Here is a 6,274-nt window from a genome sequence, read left to right on the forward strand (position 1 = left end):
CGACGTTGCACGTGAGTTGCCCAATCCCGGCACGCGAGGAAGCCCAGGACAGCGATCGTGCCCCACGACGTATGTCTATGATTCTCAAACTGACAACATACAATTGACGAATCGCTGGGAAAAATGATGCCCCACGACGTATGTCTATGATTCTCAAACTGACAACATACAATAATTGACGAATCGCTGGGACAAATGATGCCCCATGACGTATGTCTATAATTCTCAAACTGATAACATACAATTGACGAATTGCTGGGAAAAATGATGCCCCACGACGCATGTCTATGATTCTCAAACTGACAACATACAATTGACGAATTGCTGGGAAAAATGATGCCCCACGACGTATATTTAACGTTATGTCTATGATTCTCAAACTGACAACATACAATAATTGACGAATCGCTGGGAAAAATGATGCCCCACGACGTATGTCTATAATTCTCAAACTGATAACATACAATTGACGAATTGCTGGGAAAAATGATGCCCCACGACGTATGTCTATCGATTCTCAAACTGACAACATACAATTGACGAATCGCTGGGAAAAATGATGCCCCACGATGTATGTCTATGATTCTCAAACTGACAACATACAATTGACGAATTGCTGGGAAAAATGATGCCCCACGACGTATGTCTATGATTCTCAAACTGACAACATACAATTGACGAATCGCTGGGGAAAATGATGCCCCACGACGTATGTCTATGATTCTCAAACTGACAACATATATCATATCTGATTTCACATCTGACAGTGCTACCGTAATGATGTGAATATGTGACATATGACAATGCGAAGAACTTCTGTCATCTGCCCTACTATGATGACCTAAAATATTACACCAAGTCAGGTTTTTAATCTAACATCTGACATTGGTCCTTACACCAAGTCAGGTTTTTAATCTAACATCTGACATTGGTCCTTGCGCCATGTCAGATTTTTAAATCAGATTTTAGATTGAAATAATCTGACTGTTTGAAGACGAATGTTTGATGTTTGATTCAAAAATCTGACAGTGCTACAAAAAGTGTCAGATGTTAGACTAGAAATCTTACATTGGGAGGATGATTGTCAGATGTCAGACAGGAAATCTGACAATAATATGAAAAATGTCAGGTGTTAGATTAAAAATCTGACATGGCGTAAGGATAAATGTCAGATGTTAGATTGAAAACTTGACATGGTGTAAGGGCCAATGTCAGATCTTAGATAAAAAAACTGACACCGGTTGTAAGGACCATTGTCAGATGTTACTAGATTTAAAATCATAGTAGGGCAGATGACAAAATTAGTTCTTCGCATTGTCATATGTCACATATTCACATCATTACGGTAGCACTGTCAGATGCGTCAATTGTATGTTGTCAGTTTGAGAATCATAGACATACGTCGTGGGGCATCATTTTTCCCAGCAATTCGTCAATTGTATGTTGTCAGTTTGAGAATTATAGACATACGTCGTGGGGCATCATTTTTCCCAGGGATTCGTCAATTGTATGTTGTCAGTTTGAGAATCATAGACATACGTCATGGGGCATCATTTTTCCCAGAGATTCGTCAATTATTTTATGTTGTCAGTTTGAGAATCATAGACATAACGTTTATACGTCGTGGGGCATCATTTTTCCCAGCAATTCGTCAATTGTATGTTGTCAGTTTGAGAATCATAGACATACGTCGTGGGGCATCATTTTTCCCAGCGATTCGTCAATTATTGTATGTTGTCAGTTTGAGAATCATAGACATAACGTTTATACGTCGTGGGGCATCATTTTTCCCAGCGATTCGTCAATTGTATGTTGTCAATTTGAGAATCATAGACATACGTCGTGGGGCACGATCGCTGTCCTGGGCTTCCTCGCGTGCCGGGATTGGACAACTCACGTGCAACGTCGCAACGTCAGGTCATATTCCAATTTCGTGGTCGTGAAATCGGGCGTTTGCTCATTTGCATTTTCGTGACGAGACAAATGCGACCGTAACCCGTAAAAATGCCGCGATTTATAGTATCGGAGATTCACACCGAACTCTTTATGGAAGGATTCTGATCCCATTTTACCGTATTCGGGCAGAGATTCCAAGGAAAGCAGCGAAATTATGTGACGACGACATGTGAGGAAGTTTAGGCGTGCTAACATGAGGTATGGGGCCCCAAAACAAAAGCAAATCGTTGGACGGATGGAGCAGACTGTGGCTGGCATGGCTGTGGTCGGGCGAGAGGCCGTGTACAAGACCGGGGAGGTGTTGTATCCAACTTTCGTCAGTATCTAACTTTCGTAATATGCCGAATCCTGGATATCCAGGAATCGTCCTGAGCAGAAGACGATTCCTGGATATCCAGAAATCGTCGCAAACAGGACGTTTCCTGGATAGACGACGGTGTTTATCCAGAACGTGTACGTGGGGGTGGAGCTTCCTGTTTTCGAGGGAGGAGACTATGCGGAGGGCGGGGGCATGTTGTTTTCGTCAGAAAGCCGCTATCTTTGTATCTCCCGGCAAGAAGATCGTGTAGTTTATTCTGTTGATCCTGGTGTTACAGAACTTAAACGAATGTTGATAATGATACTTTGATGTTTACATGTTACTTACGTATCAGGCCCAAAATTCTTTTTGCGTAATGAATTAACAAATGGGAGTCAAGATGGGATAAACTGTTGTTTTCCGTATAGCGACACATTCACGGTAACGTGTTAATAGCATCCCTTTGTCACACAAGGCCTGGTCCACATCCTGGATATCCAGGAAACGGCTTGAACAGGAGGACGAATCCTGGATATCCAGAAAACGGCTCGAACAGGAGGACGCTTCCTGGATATCCAGAAAACGGCTTGAAGAGGCTCAGGACGAATCCTATATATCCAGAAAACGGCTTGAACAGGCTCAGGACGAATCCTGGATATCCAGAAAACGGCCTGAACAGGAGGACGATTCCTGGATATCCAGAAAACGGCCTGAACGCCTGACGAAAATAAGGAATTCTCCCGCCATTTTTGATTTGCGAGCAAGAGGTCACTGTGGGTCACTCACGCACCGCAATGGTATCCTGCACCGCGGGTGTCCCGTAATACTCTGAACGCATGTCTAAAGACAACCGTTGTCCACAACGATAGACAATAACAGTCGCACGACTATATATGTGTTCTGTGTTTGAAGTTGTTTTTTGTGTAGCGTCACATTCTATTTACGTGTTAGTAGCATTCAGATGATGTCCTATCATGGGGAGGGCAGCGGTCACTTCCGGGTTTTAATCTCTCGCAACTTGAGTCTGTCGAGGTCTCACGAGGTCGACCCATATATGAGGGCCCCAATGCCCTTTTCCGTAGAGCGTAATCGGCGGTTTTAATTCTACGTACTACGTTGCGGGACCGCTCGAATTCAACGTAGAGCGTTGTCGGTGTACTTTGCGTCGAGCGATATTGGCCTTTTTAATTCAACGTATTACGTACTAGAAGCTAACTGGATTTTACCGTAAAACGTAATTCATACGAATTGTTCGTAATCAAAATGTCATGAAACCTAACTAGTCTACAGGCAAACTTTACTTGTGAAAACGCAGGAAATTGCTTTTCAAAGGGTCCAGCTTTCAAAATTTCGCCAGACCCCTTCGGCACTCGACATGGTGAAAATATGTTGCGAAAGCATCGCCACCCAGAAATCTTTTAACTAGAAATTTCATTATTGCACTTAGATTAGTTTACCAGCAAAATGTGCCCCTAAAATGCAGGATGTTCAGATGGTCAAGACTTTGGTCAAGTTCTTTTTACAACCTTTGCGATGGCTTGCGGCTCCGGTGCTCGTCGCCATCAAAAATCTTTTCTCTGATAGCAATGTCATCAAATTAGGCATAGTCTGCCAGCAAAATATGTCCCTCAAAGTGCAAGAAATGGCGTTTCAGAGGGTCCAGATTTCAAAATTTCCCCGAACATACCTTGCGACGGCTCGTGTATGCTTTCGGTGCTCGAAATCTTGAAAATATGCTTGGGGGCGTCACCCTCAATAACTTTCTAATAGAAATGCCATTCAGCTTGGTCTGCCAGCAAAATAAGCCCGTCAAAATGCAAGAAATAGCGTTTAAGAGGATCAACATTTCACAATTTTCCCGGGGGAGCATGTCCCCGGACACCCCTAGGATTGTCGCGCCTCCGCTTTCGGCACTTCGAGTGCTGAAAATTAATTATAAGTCAGTAACGTTATAAGAAATTTGCTGCAGTCGCCTCTGGACAGCAGGACGGGTGCTTTTTTATCGTCTTAGTAAAGTTTGAATATTGTTGATAGAATTGTCAATTTTGATTAGTGTTTAGATCTCCTTTTCACTCGTTCTGCCGTCGGCGATGGGGAGCTATGGCGATTAAAGTTTAGATAAACATCGCATTGAAGTAAAAGTTCAACCAAAAGACGGTTAAGATTTGCGTAATGCGCTTGGGAACTTACTAATTTAGCGTAGAGCGTAAAGAAGCATCCAGAATTTAGCGTATTACGTAGTCGGCCCTCCCGAATTTAGCGTAGAGCGTTTTTGCCCCCCCCCCCCCCCCCCATTGGGGCCCTCATATATGGAAACATGGGCGTGCATAATAATGTTTTCTGCCCTGTCAATCACCATGATTGACGGCACCGGAAGTACGAATCCTGGATATCTAGTTTTCGTAAGGTTTTTGGACGATTCCTGGAGCCGCCGAAAAGTAGATGCGACAGAGGCCAGGAACCGGGTCGGGGATGCAGTCGGGGCCGAGGGGAGGGTGGGGCAGTTGTGCGAGGCCGGACGCTGACCTCGCAGGAGCCCCTGAACGAGTGTGAGTGATGACGTGGGCCTCCCAAGAAGTGGGAATTTATTTTCTTACCTAGTTTGTATCGTTGCCTTGTCCTCGGAACTCCTCAGGAACTTTGTACTTTTGCCACAAGTTATCTTACTGGTATGGTAGAGCTTAGTATGAGAGATTGTGGACAAAATCTTCCTTTTATTGCTTTTTATTACTTAATGATCAATAAAATAGGTGGAAACAACTTAACATAGACTCTCAAGCAAAATAGTGACTGTAAGCTTTAATTTGATGTACAGCAAGCTTATATTCCACTTGCCAGACAATGTCACAACAAAGTTTATTCAATGCTACAAGAATAGTGATTATACTCCATTCAGCACCAAGGACAATGTTCAATCATTGACTTACCTGTAGCAATACCTGTTTATTTTCTTACCTCCCATGTATCTTTGTCATGTCCCCAGGACTCATCAATAACTTTCTACTGATGTCAAAAGTTTTTTTTACTGGTGCTGTAGAGATGATTGTGACATATTGTGGACTCATCTATTTTTTATTGCTTTTTATGACTTTATGATAAATATATTAGGTGCAGATAACTTAACTTAGACTCTCAAGCAAAGTAGAGACAGCAAGCTTGAATTTATGGTACAACAAGCTTTTATTTCACTTGCCAGACAGTGTCAGAATGAAGTTTATTCAACACTGAAGGGATAGTAGTTAGACAGAAAAGCCAGTTCAGCACCAAGGACAATGTCCAAGCATTAACTCACCTGTAGCAATACCTGCATGATTTTTTTTTCTCACATGGGCAAGAAAATGTTGTCAGAAGTCTTAAGATAGATTGTAGTCAAGAAATTGACACTGGAAATGTATGATATGAAAGTAGAATACAAAAGTTTAATGAAAAAGTGTGTTCTATTGTTTTATTGCCACTGTAAACCCTTATGACTGATAGAATTGTAAATGTATGCAACATTTCTTGAAAGTACACATTCTTAGCTTTACAATGATATATACCTTTATGGGGTTAGTGTAAGGTAAAGTAACTAAAAATAAGCAAAATCAAACTAGTACCCTTTGTTTTAAAGGGGTCTGGGAACCCCAGCAGTGGGGGCGAGTTTTGGTATAGAAAGCCAGCAGGACAAGGGTTAAGAAATAGGTAGGCAAAACTTGACTCCTCCAGGATTTTACTAACATTGGATAGCCAGCATGGTAGCTTACGTCTGTGCAAGTCCTGTTGTACAAGGAAGGCTTCAAATTGTAAGCTAACTAGATTATATGCAAACTACAAAAGAGTAGCTAAAGAAGAGCTACTCTTTTGTAGTTTGAATATAATCTAGTACATACTTCAATCCACAGGGGATACCTGCCGAGTTCTGCCCTTGTTGCTAGATTACTAAAGTTTTTGTCTTACACCTAACATCCATTTACAAAACTTAAGATGAAGTTGTTCAATTGGTGATTTGTCATTTAATCCACTCTTACCCCATACTTCTGT

The 6,274-nt window shown here is 42.0% G+C and overlaps 1 long non-coding RNA gene across 1 annotated transcript; it reads left to right on the forward strand.

Annotated features, from left to right (window-relative positions):
- Positions 1–2,003: 2,003 nt before the first annotated feature.
- On the forward strand, positions 2,004–5,684 carry LOC118416837. The gene is made up of 2 exons (XR_004831268.1): positions 2,004–2,254; positions 4,708–5,684. It is a non-coding gene; the product is annotated as an uncharacterized LOC118416837 (long non-coding RNA).
- Positions 5,685–6,274: the final 590 nt, after the last annotated feature.

The sequence above is a fragment of the Branchiostoma floridae genome, chromosome 5, assembly GCF_000003815.2.
Source record: "Branchiostoma floridae strain S238N-H82 chromosome 5, Bfl_VNyyK, whole genome shotgun sequence".
Taxonomy (NCBI): Eukaryota; Metazoa; Chordata; class Leptocardii; order Amphioxiformes; family Branchiostomatidae; genus Branchiostoma; species Branchiostoma floridae.